This window comes from Ooceraea biroi, chromosome 10 (genome assembly GCF_003672135.1).
Source record: "Ooceraea biroi isolate clonal line C1 chromosome 10, Obir_v5.4, whole genome shotgun sequence".
In the NCBI taxonomy this organism is placed as follows: domain Eukaryota; kingdom Metazoa; phylum Arthropoda; class Insecta; order Hymenoptera; family Formicidae; genus Ooceraea; species Ooceraea biroi.
Genome location: NC_039515.1, coordinates 7,476,604 through 7,491,323, shown reverse-complemented (window position 1 = coordinate 7,491,323; position 14,720 = coordinate 7,476,604). Strand labels below are relative to the sequence as shown.

Genomic DNA, 14,720 nt, shown 5'->3' with positions numbered 1-14,720 from the left:
TCTGTGGGGACAGCTTAAATCTTTAGTTTACGCTACACCTATTCAAAATGAAGAAGATCTCAGAAATCGCATAATAGATGGATGTGAAAGAATACGTAACACTCCAGGTATTTTTGAGCGTGTACGTCAATCAATGGAAAGGAGAGTTGAGGCGTGTATCATGGCTGCAGGTGGACATTTTCAGCAGTTACTGTGATGTTATTATTTTTATATTATGTTCTTCAATTGTTATTATTGATATTGATAATTAAATTATATTGCACATTTCGCATCTAAAAAGCGAAAACCTAAAAAGCAAAAACTGACCAACTTTTACATACACCTGATATTAGTGTTTTTAATTCCGAAGGTAATATAGTTACGACAGTGTAAACGTCGCTAATTAATTAAATTGATTGGCAAGCGGTCCTCAAAAATTTCAGAAAATCAAGCTTGAAGTTCAGCGAGTGCAAGCTCGCGGATTGCAAAGAGGTAGGATCCTAGAATCAACGGTGTCGACGTTCTCCAACAGTCATTACCGTATTGCACACGTTGTTCCCTCTAATATTGCAACGCAACATAATTGCGACACTGTGTGACAATGTGTCGTGAGGTGCGATAACCCCGGGAGAGCTTGCCGCGGCTGCAGCCATAATGGACTGGTAAGGAATGCAAAAACGATTGCCGAGAAACGAGGTTTCTTTCTCTGTCTAACCAGTCTCTTTCCCTTCATTTCTCTCTCTCTCTCTCTCTCTCTCTCTCTCTCTTGGTTGTTTCACGCAAGGAACGTATGATAGTTACTTCGCTTACGCTGGCGGAACACAATACTCGACGTCGAGTCTACGTCGTGGCGAGTCTCCTCTCGGAGGAAAAGTCTCTCGCCTTTGTGTCTGCATAAGACAGGGTGCACGCATAGTCACGTGAGTGTGCAGAGGGAAGAGAACGCATTCGCTCTCTTTGATGTCGGTCGACCATTCATCTCGTTCGGCCTTCCGCATTTAAGATACTCTTAAATGACTGACACGGTGAAAACGCGTCACATTTCCGAAGCATCACATTACGTCGGACAACGAAAATTACCGAGAATTGTTATTATTTACACCGAGCTTATTAATTATCGACAGTCGTAATAACAATGCGCTCTACGCATCAAGCTTTATGCAAAATGTTAAATATTAAAATTGACAACCCGAATTTGTCCATTTAAATTAAAACATTTGTATTTACATTATTGATACACTTGGCGACGGTTAAAAATATTCGATAATTAATATTATATGCATTCAGTATTTATGAGGAGACACATGTTTGTTATTATAATAAATATATTAATATTAAAATTCGTTCGGCGTACGTTCATGTTACAAAGAGAACGCCGCGCTTAAATTAAAACAACAAATTTGCAGTTAATATTTCGCATACAATCTGTCGCTCAGTATTCTCTAATTAATATTTTATAGCTCCAACCTACAGAAATTCCTAAAATAAATTAAAACTTACGCTAAACAAAGGGGTATGTCCATTATTATTTATCACATTTTGTGTGTGTGTGTGTGTGTGTGCGCACATACACGTGAAGATGAAATCTTTAAATTCTTTAAAATACTTTTCTTTAGAAACGCGTATTTCGTGTGTAATGCAAACGGAAAAGCAGTGGATTGCATATATATATCGATTGCATATACAGGGTGGCCCATTTTAATTTATACAGTCGATTTTTTAAAACACTAAAAGAGATACGAAAAAATGTTTTAGACAGACATGTCACGATTTCGAGGGGGACATAAGATGATACCATTGGTTTGACCTTGAATAGTCGTTTGAAGGTCACGCGAAGATCACCTTCAATTTCTTAAATTGAAACCCCAACTTTTTATTGCAGATTCTTATTCTCCATCGAAAAGTAAGTAACTTTTGTCTGAAACATTTTTCCGAAAAATGTCATCTTATGTCCTTAAAATGTCCTCAAAACTCATCTCTTGAAGATCATTTTAGGGACATAAGATGACATTTTTCGGAAAAATGTTTCAGACAAAAGTTGCATGTTTTCTCGCGTAAAATCCGAATCCGTAATAAAAAATACCATGTCTCATTAAAAAAAATTTCAGACCGGAAGTTAGAATTCTGAAATTTTTTTTTAATGAGACATGGTATTTTTTATTACGGATTCGGATTTTACGCGAGAAAACATGCAACTTTTGTCTGAAACATTTTTCCGAAAAATGTCATCTTATGTCCCTAAAATGATCTTCAAGATGAGTTTTGAGGACATTTTAAGGACATAAGATGACATTTTTCGGAAAAATGTTTCCGACAAAAGTTACTTACTTTTCGATGGAGAATAAGAATCTGCAATAAAAAGTTGGGGTTTCAATTTAAGAAATTGAAGGTGATCTTCGCGTGACCTTCAAACGACTATTCAAGGTCAAACCAATGGTATCATCTTATGTCCCCCTCGAAATCGTGACATGTCTGTCTGAAACATTTTTTCGTATCTCTTTTAGTTTTTTAAAAAATCGACTGTATAAATTAAAATGGGCCACCCTGTATATCGAGAATGCAACATATATTCGTGATACATTTCCACAATTAATATACAGTTTACGGGAGCCGGCGACTGTTTTTCATTTCTCATGAAATACGCGCGAGTGCACTGTTTTGCGCGAGCTTGCGTCACGTTGTTGGACCGTCACGAGTGTTTCTTCAACGTTTTCGCTTCGTATGCGAGAGGCGTGACTTTCGACGTCCGTGCGCTTCCGTAAACGACGAAGTGGCAAACGACGAGCAGCACACGAGCGGAAAAACGGGGGCGGAAAAGACTACCGAGGCGGAAGCGCCTCTGATGTCGCTCGCACCGAGCTAATCGCGTTCGTATAGCGTTATGATGCAACGATGCGGGCTCCGCATCGTTAGTTGATCTTTTGTTGCGTAATTAGAATAATTAAAAATCTCGTAGATAAATATTATAATAAATATAGTCAGTGCATCTCGTGTGCCACCTGTCGAATAATTTTTTTGTTGTTTCTCAAAGTCGAACATTATATTGAGCAAGCTCTAATAAGATTTAAAATTAACGATAAATAAATGAGATAAAATAAAATCTTTTTATCTCTCATAGTCGAAGAACAATTCTGTCTCTTTGACGTTGGCTAATTACGATCAAGATTAGCGACGTATTGTTTCTGACATTAACTATAACAATGCACGCTCAATGCGTATCCTCTCCATGAATTATCGTGAATATTAATATAATAATTCATATCGCATCGCGTCCCCGTTCCGTCAAATTTTGCCTACAATATCAGTTATTAGGCCCGATTAAACTAGAACAGTGTTAACTGATACTCATATCGTGCGTACGCGCGTTACAAGTCCAAAAGGGAACAGAGATGTCGACAATATTACGCGCGTTATTAATTCCGACGCGTTTAGCAACACACATTTTGCAACGAGTACACAATTTCGTGTGAACGAGTATCTTTCGCTGGCTGTTATGAATATTTACGATTACGATATATCCTGGCGACGTCTCAGGAACGTAATAAAGACGCTGGGGTCGGCGTCGCGTTTTATGGCGCGAGGGCGGTTAATGAAGGAACCGCGGACGAGCACGTCGACGAAAAGAAATCGCTAATAAAAACAACGTGCAGAATGCGCTGGCCGCGACACGGATCGATAATTCCGGCAAGATAATTCCGAGGTTCCCGGGACAATAAAATTTATGGCGCGTGCAAGTTCACCGCGGGGGAATTCAATCATAAATAATGAACTCGCTTAATATCGATCGAACATCGAGGTTTCACGCTAAATTTAGCCACGAGCTAATTTCGGAAAAATTCTACAAGAAAATCGCACGACCGGCGGAGAAAATCGTAATAAATCGGCGTGAACATTTTATATAGCTACACTATATTATATTAATGTGGCTACATTTCGGCCATTTCGCGTGGTCCATTTGATTACCTAATTGATTACACGTGTTACGTTTACTTTGTCGCTTACAATTATGAAGTAGGTAATTATGTACTTTAACGGACCCAGGTCACTCAGGAGGGTGACCTTGACAACATATGTCAAGGTCAAGGTGACCTCATCGGGGCTGGGTCCGTTAAAGTACATAATTACCATGAAGTAATTTTTCTCAATTTATTACGAGCGCTTCGCGCTTCTGGAAGTCATTGTTATATTTTACATTATGTCTTACCCGATCCCTGCGCACGTACCATCCCTTGTTTCCATTCTAATTTGCCGCATTTGATGTATCACGGTCAATTTAGCCCGTTTCATTTTGTTGATGAGATTCAGCGGAGGGTCAAAATAACAAACATCCCCCTTGTGCTTCCATTCAAATTTCCTCAGACAACGCTCATTTATTAGAGCACTTATTCATCAGGACCTTAAGAGCCAGATTCTCCCCGAGAGGTCACGGAGACTCTTGAAATTCTATCACGCGTGTGTTCCGTGGCGGGCGAACAAGCGACGTGTTGCTGTAATGAGCCCCAATTCCGAGAGACAAGGTTGTTGCGATCTGCCGCAATATCATTGCGGTCGGGTGCTCCAGTTAACAAGCACTGCGCTTTGGCAAGCAAGCGAATGCAAAGTGCATCTGCGTACATGTGGAGAAAGCGAGCGGGAAAGAGAGATGAAGAGAAAAACCGAGAAACTAGGGGAAACGAGAGCTTTTGACCATCGTCAAATGAGAAAGGCTCATCAAACGTATTAGGAGTGTGATTTAGTTTTGAGGGTTTTGCAACAGATGGCTGTAGTGTCAGTTTGTTCCAATAGCTGTTTCCGATAACTGTTGTTTCTTACAGTCTTGACATTATCCATGACATTTAGTAGCATTATAGCAATCGTTTTTATATCATCGTAAAAATGCAACTTCCGAAACAGCATTTCGACATGCGTTGCTTTTGTTTTTTAATCAAAAGAAAACTGCGGCTGACGGTTATAGAATTCTTGTGGAAACTTATGGTGATTCTGCCCCATCAATTAAGACGTGTGAATACTGGTTTAGACGCTTTAAAAGTGGTGATACTGATGTGAAGGACAAAGAACGCTCGGGAAAACCAAGAAAGCTTGAAAATGCAGATTTGCAAGCATTATTGCACGAAAATCCAACAGAATCCACTTCAGAACTTGCCAGAGCATTAAATGTTGATCGTACGACAGTTACCAAACATTTACATGAAATGGGAAAAATTCAGAAAGAAGGGAAATGGGTTCGACATGAATTATCGGAAAGTGCCATTGCGAACCGGTTGAACATTTGCATTTCGTTGATCGCCAGGCAAAAAAAGAAGAGTCTTTTGTCTCGGATTGTTACTGGGGATGAAAAGTGGATCTAGTTTGATAATCCGAAACGCAGAAAATCATGGGTGGATCCAGGCGAACCATCAACATCCACTCCGAGACGCAATATTCATGGTTCAAAAGTAATGCTCTGTATTTGGTGGGATAGTGTACTATGAGCTGTTAAATCCGCACGAGACTGTCACGGCTGATCGTTATCGACACCAATTGTACAAGTTGAAGCAAGCATTGGACCAAAAACGACCACCAATTGCGAGTAAACGACGGAAAGTGATTCTTCTTCGTGACAACGCTCGACCTGACGTTGCGTTATCAGTGAAACAAACACTATTAGAGCTTGAATGGCAAGTCTCACCGCACCCCGCGTATTCTCCATGCGATTATTATTTGTTCCGGTGGATGCAACACGCTTTAGAGGATACACACACTTTCATAATTTGGAAGAAGCGCGAAAATTCGTCGACGAATGGATCAACTGAAAAGAAGAGTCATTTTATCGTGGTGGAATCCATCTCTTGCCAGAGCATTAAATGTTGATCGTACAACAGTTACCAAACATTTACATGAAACGGGAAAAATTCAGAAAGAAGGGAAATGGGTTCGACATGAATTATCGGAAAGTGCCATTGCGAACCGGTTGAACATTTGCATTTCGTTGATCGCCAGGCAAAAAAAGAAGAGTCTTTTGTCCCGGATTGTTACTGGGGATGAAAAGTGGATCTAGTTTGATAATCCGAAACGCAGAAAATCATGGGTGGATCCAGGCGAACCATCAACATCCACTCCGAGACGCAATATTCACGGTTCAAAAGTAATGCTCTGTATTTGGTGGGATAGTGTACTATGAGCCGTTAAATCCGCACGACTGTCACGGCTGATCGTTATCGACACCAATTGTACAAGTTGAAGCAAGCATTGGACCAAAAACGACCACCAATTGCGAGTAAACGACGGAAAGTGATTCTTCTTCGTGACAACGCTCGACCTGACGTTGCGTTATCAGTGAAACAAACACTATTAGAGCTTGAATGGCAAGTCTCACCGCACCCCGCGTATTCTCCATGCGATTATTATTTGTTCCGGTGGATGCAACACGCTTTAGAGGATACACACTTTCATAATTTGGAAGAAGTGCGAAAATTCGTCGACGAATGGATCAACTAAAAAGAAGAGTGATTTTATCGTGGTGGAATCCATCTCTTGCCAGAAAGATGGGAAAAAGTTATAGAAAAGGAAGGAAAATATTTTGAGTAAGGTATTCATTCATTATGATATTTAAATACATGCGTTTTTGAGCAAAAAAACCCTCAAAACTAAATCACACCCCTAATATCTCTTCGTCGCGTTGTGGTGTCGCCGCGGCTCGCATATTACAATCTTTTTACGAGGATCAATTCAATCGGCCGGCCGACCGGCCACTTGACCTCGTTGACCCGATTTCCGGTTCGCCCTCCGATGTTCTCGACAATCTTCTCGATCGCCGTCGTCGTTGTCGCTCCGTTCAATTCTATTCTTACCGGAAGACCGAACACGGAAGAGAGAAAGCTCCCCTTCCGAGCCGGTTGCTGATTGTATCGATCGGACTGCTGAAATTCACTCTCATGTTTTGAAGAAAAATAGTCTCTCGAAACAGCGATGTTTTCTTCGGTACTGCGTAACTTCACTGTTTATATAAATTTATCGTGTTGAATTTTTCTGTGAATTTAAGGTATACAGATTGCGAGGTGTACGGTTAACATGAAAATCGAGCCAATCAAACGAGAATCGACGACAACTCCGATTCGACGGAGTTCTATACGAGTAACGTGAGCGAATTTGCATTTCGGTCATGGCCCTCCATTTATCTTTCTCTCTCTTTCTAGCTTTCTCACTCTTTTTCCATATCCGTTTGTCGATCGCGTAGCCGGTGATCCGTTTCCGGTTACGCAAGCGATTCGGCGGTCCGAAAGCACGGTAAACAAAACGTGGGCGGAATAAATTCGCAAGGGGAATAAAAAAACCCAATGACTGAGGAGGAAAAAAAAGGAGCGTGCTAATCGTGCCGGCTGTTTTGCGGCAATCAACCCTTCGCTCTCTCCACTGCCACCGCGGCGATTCTCTCGCGTGACTCGCGTAACGATCGTAGTTCCGGGCTTTTCGCGCGCCTATACTGAAATTTCACCGTTGCAAATCTCATAAAAATCCATCACGGATATCCAACTTGTGCGGAATGTTTAAAAAAAGAAGAAAAGAAAAGAAAAACAGAAAGGCGTATTTTAATCAACTAGCACGAGAAACTATTGCGGGTCTAACTGAAGTTAAAAATTGTTTGTAGCAACGTCGGAGCACTGTTGGAAAAAGTCGGCAACGAAACACGCGGCTAAACATTCATCGCTGTTTAGGCTGCAACATCTGCCCGCGGTTCAAAGCCGTCGACTAACGGTTGTTCCTTCAGCAACGCGATCCTAAAGCAACAAACCTAATCGCACGAAGGCCAACTCTCGTCGCGTTTACGCTGTACAGAATCACTCACGAAACATTCATTGGTACATTTGCGGTTGCGACACAAAGAATTATTTATTATTCGAGTGCACGGGATTTTATATTACAATTATTATATATTCTGTAAAATTGTAATAAGAATTATATATAATTATTTGAGTCAGCAATTGTCACAATTATATCTTTGTGCAAATGAAACATTTCGTTTAATTTTTACTCGTTTAATTGAATTATTTCTTTATTAAAATTATATGTTTAATTATATTAAATTATAGATACATATTGAGATATGCGAATTATATTTAAATTCTATTTCTCAGCTCAATAAATTATATATTTTTATTCGCGTGAAAATTGTTTCTATTCTTCTTTATACTTTTAATTTTTCCTCGGTTTCTTTGCTATTTTTAGCGTCTCGTTAGTAATTGATAACATGTGCGTGCAAGCATTCATACGTTATCACCGTCGCACTCGTTGACATCTTTTACCTTGCGAATTTACATTGTTTCCGCATCGCGACAAACTGACCGTACACCGGGCGTTACATGGCAGACATTACCACAAAATTAAAACTAGCCCCAAGTTATAACGTGACCGTTCTTCTGCCGCCGTCTGTCGAACAGATGCTCGCTCGCACGAGCTGGGAGTGCTTCCAAAATATTTGCCGAGAGCGCGGCTTGTTGAAGATAATAATGCTGCATCCATTACGAGGCGCGGTAACGCGCTTCCCGAATATATGGCCAACGTGCACTTTACCCGTCGTTATTATTCGTCGTTGATTATCCTGCCAGATAATTGTGCAGTCAGAAACTGCACAATCTCACAGCATCAGGAAGCATCTCCTTCAACTTTATACTCTCGCGATAGTAAATGTAAATGCGATCCTTTTATCTCTCATGAATCCATGATCTTTCATTTATAGGAGAAAGAAATATCTCTTTGAGGCAATTCAAGATTAGAGAAAAAAAAAATAGTTTTCAGATCATCATCACCGGCTTTGATTCTCTCACATCGTGAAATCCATGTCTCAAAGGTGATTGAAAATTCGTATAAAAGTGTTCTCACAGATTTTTATGAACTCTTGTGTGACATTTATGATATTAACTTTTTTCCCTTGAGAATTCGCGCGACCTGTTTTTGAAAATTCTTGCTGACCGCATCCCGGCGGATACATCATGCGCCGTTCTGGAACGATTACTCGCAAAGTTCGGCGAGTAATGCGAGTCGACATATCCTATGTCTGTTCTGGAACGATTACTCGCAGTGTCGTTCCGAGCGATGCACGCAACGCTGAATGCATCGCTGCGTCGAGCTGGTCGCGCATCCGCGCCCATTGACCCGAAGACCAATCTGTAAGTGCAGCTTGTAATTAGACGTACAGAACCCGAACAGAGGAAGTAAATCGATCCGAGGATTACCATCGTAGGCGTGCAATAATTAATCGGCAGCCTGCCTGCAGTCGGCGCATAATTGCATTGCCGAGCGAGGAGGAACGCGCCCGAGGATGCGACATGGTTGGCACTTGGACGGTGCTGATTTGGGCCGACTGTCGCCCTGCTGACTCGGGAGATCGACACAGGCTGAGACGATAAGCGGAACGCCTGGCAACGATAATACCTGTCCTATGAATATCCATGGATGATGAAATACCTCGAAAATGCGTCTAGGAACGCGCGGAGGAATGTGAGATTATGCATCTCTTGGATGTCGCATGAAAATGTAACGCAAATCAGCTTATGCTACAGCAAGCAAAGCAACTGCAATCACCATCAATACGCGGAGATGTAATATATTGGGTTGGCCAAAAAGTAATTGCGTTTTTTTTATATAAATAAAAGGCGAATTTTTCATGGGAAACAAAAACTTTATTAAACAATATATTGTCCATTTTGTTTGATTATCTTTTGCCATTTTTCAGGCAACTTCATGATTCCGCGCTCAAAAAAGTTCTTATCTTTTTCAGCAAAAAACTATTCCAACAACGATTTCATATCCTCATCAGCAGTAAAGGTTTTACCATTCAAGGCGTTTTGCAAAGAACGAAACAAATGGTAATCTGATGGTGCCAGGTCTGGCGAATATGGTGGATGTGGTAACATCATGGTAACACATCCCATCCAAGCTGCAACAATTTTTCACGAGTGACCAAACGTGTACGTGGTCTAGCGTTATCATGGTGAAACACAACACCTTTGCGATTCACCAATTCTCGACGTTTCTGTTTGATGGCATCATTTAATTTATCCAGTTGACGACAGTATACGTCTGAATTAATGGTTTGATTCCTTGCAAGCAGCTCAAAATACACAATACCTTTAAAGTCCCACCAGACTGACAGCATAATCTTTCTTTGGTGAATATCTGCTTTTCAAGTGCTTTCAGCAGGTTCATCACGCTTGCTCCACCATCTTTTTCGTTTGACGTTGTTGTAGACGATCCATTTTTCGTCGCCTGTTATCATGCGTTTCAAAAATCGATCATTATCCTCACGTTTCAAAAGAGAATCGCAGATGTCAATACGCTTAGTGAGATGAATTTCTTTGAGCTCATGTGCTACCCAAATATCGAGCTTACTAATGTATCCAAGTCGTTTTGAATGGTTTTCAACACTCGATTTCGATATGTTAAGATTCTCAGCAATCTCTCGTGTCGTTAAACGCCGATTGGAATCGATCAGTGCCTTTATTTTGTCATCATCAATTTCGATTGGCCTTCCTGAGCGTGGTGCATCTTTCGCATTAAAATCTGCAGATCGAAATTTAGTAAACGAATTTTGACACTGCCGCAGTTTTAAAGCATCTTCGCCATATACATGACATAACTTTTTATGAGCTTGCACAGCGTTTTTCCCTTTTCGGAAGTAATAAAACAAAATATGACGAAAATGTTCTTTTTGATTTTCCATTTTGAAATCGACGGCAAACAAACAATTGTTAACGAAATCGCGTACTTTCTTTTTCTAAAACAAGCTTGAACCGTGAGTCGTTAACCTACATAATGAATTTGCGGTTTAGAATGAAGTTAGTTACATTTCAAGACATGTATGTCCATCTATTGGAAAAAAACGCAATTACTTTTTGGCCAACCCAATAAATATAAAAAAATATAATATAAGTACATGTAATATAGTTAAATTTAAAGGAATATTTACGCACAAATACTATCTCAGCAGAAAACCACCGTGAATGAATTACGATTCATCTCTGAGCTCTCAGCATTGTTCAGAAACATTCTATCTCAATAATTGTGCGCCGAGATCGAGATATCTTGTCGGTGACAATCTGGAGGTAATTTTGGACACGCGTCGAGAGGATAATCGGCAGTGATTTATGCGCAATCAGTCGGATTCTCGGACACCGGATGCTCGAGTAAGCGCGAAAGTTTTCATCGAGATGTCCCGACACTTTAATGCCGATCACGTTTTCCTGGGTCCTCGAGAATTCCGGGAGAAGCACTTCCGATGTCGCGCGGAGTCCTCAGGACCCCACCCGCAAGAAGTGGAAATAAATGCCGAGCACGATGTTGTCTTTATTCGACGATCGACGCACTCGAGAAAGGTTCCTCGCGATCCTCGGACAGGATCCGAATAATAGATGCGAGGTTCCATCCGAATGAAACGAAACTGGAAGCTGCAAACGTGTGCACTATGCATTCTATATCGTGTGAAATGCAGAGTTAGCTCTCGGCTATGCGAAGCGTCCAACGAAATTTTATTTAATTCCTCGGAATTTCATTGTGTCGTACGGAAAACATGTGAAGAAAATTCATGTTGAATTAAAGTGGATTATAAGATTCGCTGCTTCAAACGAATTATGAAAAACTTATTTTGCCACCCATTATAACAAACAGTTAATTAACAATTAATTGTTAATAACAATTAACAAAAAATAATGATTTAATAATGCTCTTCCAAATGTACAATAATTACATTTGTTGCAATAATAATAATAATAATAGTAAATTTTTAATATATAATAATACTTTTACAAAAATAGAACATCAGTCCCGGTGCGGTGGAGACAAAAATGCTATTGACTTGTTATCCCCAAGCCAAGAGGACGGGACATCTCGATGAAAGGGTTTCGTGCATGGGGACTTGGTTTACTCTTTTTATCGCGGATTACTTTTTGAGCGATGTTTGCAAGTGAACAACATAATCTGAGCTATATATATTCCATTTTATAACACCGCAATTTTAATCCTCAGATTATATTAAATTAATAATGATAGTTTTATGAATCAAGCATTCATGAAAACAATGTGTTCCAGCGTTGCCTTCCTGCACAAAATTGATTCATAACATAGTCCATTTGAATTTGCAGCAACAACGTCACAGAGTGACAAACATAATCTGAAGGTAATTATTTAGTTTAACGGAGCAACTTCGGATGACCTTGACCTTGACATATATTATAGAGGTCACCCTCCTGAGTGACCTTCAAAAGATTTTAGCCGTCGCTTATTGTTTATTAAAAAGTTATTAACAAAAGAAGTTTAATGATTTTGCACGAATTTTCACCTGTCCACGCGAAGCAAGGACTTGAGTTTGACATATATTACAAAAGCCACCTTCCCGAATAACCCGCACTAGGTTTCACCCGTCGCTCGTTGTTTGTTAAAAAGTTATTAACAACAAAGTTTAATGAATAGAGCATAATTTTATGATATCATATACGTTTACGAAAGAGTATACTTGATGGAATTTTACCTTTAAATCAGAAATAGGTTTGGGTTAGGTTATATTTTCCGAAACTGGAGCCCCGGACACATACGCTCGTTTTCAGCCCGCTTTGCGGGAGGGCGGGGGAAGGGGCTTCGCCCCTCCCCCCCCACCAGAATCCGTGCCGTGTACCAGGTGATCAAAATCTGTACGGTGAAATCTGTAACACCGGCTCCGGCGGGGGGGAGGGGCAACGCCCCTCCCCCCCCCCGCCCTCCCACGAAACGGGCTGAAAAACGAGCGTATATGTGTCCGGGCTCCAGTTTCGGAAAATATAACCTAACCTAACCTAACCAGGTTAGATTAGATTAGGTTAGGTTAAATCACTTTCCTTCCTTCGTTCATATTCGTCGTTTATGTCTTTCAATATTCAAAATAACTACTATATTTTCGAAACTTCTTTTGTTAATAACTTTTTAATAAACAATGAGCGACGGCTAAAACCTTTTGAAGGTCACTCAGGAGGGGACCGTGACAACATATGTCAAGGTCAAGGTCATTCGAGGTTGCTCCGTTAATCTAATATTTCCGTGATAATACATAATGTTAAATTAAAAATTTGTGCACTTATAATTATATGTGTGAAAGTAAATGAATTATTATGTAATTTTATTATAAATATAGGGCACAAACTTCACATTTCAAATTTAACATTATGTATTATCACGGAAATATTAAAGAATATATTTATTAATAATAACAAAAAATATATATACTATATAATATTATTATTATTAATAGTAACAAAAATTTTTAATTATTAATTTAAAGTTATTCCAGAAAGAAATGTTTTTATTAGCTATTTGACATTGTTTAGGGCCTTAAAGGGCTTTAGTACGCGGGACGCTCCTGAGATGTAGGAGCACTCATCTTGTTTATTAGCGTTCGGCACCTCGTCGCCAAGATACGCGCGGCAAGAGGGGAACAGTGGGAGGTGACAACGAATCGGCCCGAAATGTGCAAGTAAATCCCGGCACTGATCTAAATAATTACCATATTTTTATGTATCAAACATTTAAGACGCAAAAATTGTGCGGTTCCAGTGTTGCCTCCCGTACAGAATCGCGATCCGTTTGGATTTACAACACGACGACGTCACGAGGTGGCATTAATTCCTCGTGGCGAAGAAAACTCGATTTCCTGCCCTCGTCGCAATATTTTCTGCGCGCTGGAAACCATAGCGGGCCGCGTAAATTCATTTGTCGGTGAATTTGCGCAAATTACACGCGGCTCCGCGCCGCGCCGAGCACGCGAGCGTTCATACGTCGGGATTTCGTGAATGGCGAGAATTACGATGCGACGATTTCGACGACGGGGGAATTCGGGATTGCGATTCGCGCCGGACATCCTTGCAAAAACGGGTTTTCGCTCGGTTCATGCGATTCGGTCGCCTTTGTCTGCGGCGAGCTTCCGGTTCGCGAAATGAGAAATTTCCTGCGCTGCACGAAGTCGAATATCGATTAATGCTTCCGTATATGCGTCTTGGTCGGCGTTAATGTATGGCGCAGCATCGTGCCAACTCGGAAATGAAATAGTCTGAGATCGCTAAGTTAAAAAAGCTTCTGACGAACGCAGCGATAAAATATTGCTCCGGTTTTCTCGCGCGACTTTACGTCGCGCGATCGAAATGGTGAATCGTTTGCCAAGAAACGAAACAACGCACGTTCCGCAAGTTTCTCCTCTCGTTTCATTAATTTTGTACTTCTTTATGAGTTTTATTCTGAATGCTGAGAACGCAGTTTAACGTCAAGAAATTCATTACTCACTCGTGAAATAAAAAATTCCTTCTCTATATACGCTTCGCGCATTTTTCTATGAAGTTGCAGTTATGTGTTTCCAATGAATGTACATTGTTTCTTAAAAATGCATGCGAATCTCGCTCGACAAACATTGCGGTATGAAAGAGTTAAACTGTTATTGACAGCGGAGTAACGAAAAATTGCTAACAGAGTATATAGTGGTGAACTCTGCCCTTTTTTTGGTTCACCGTACCGAAAGCGCGTATCGCTTGCATCATCCCCGCGAGGAATGAAAATTTCGTTCCAAATAGACACATGAACGGCGGAAATCGGAATTTTCATGCAAATTCGAGATGACGGTAAAACGAGAGAAAGAGAGAGAAAGATAAATTACATCGACGGAACTGCGCGCGAGGGAAAATAAACGAATCTCTTTAATTGTTCGCGAAACGGTACGATGAAATTCTCATTGAATGTAACTTTTCTTC

General features: G+C 40.4%; 1 protein-coding gene across 3 annotated transcripts in view; it reads right to left on the bottom strand.

Moving 5' to 3' along the window:
* LOC105283753 (matrix metalloproteinase-2) overlaps window positions 1–14,720 on the bottom strand; it is a 243,452-nt gene that overhangs the window by 155,607 nt on the left and 73,125 nt on the right. The window lies entirely within an intron of this gene.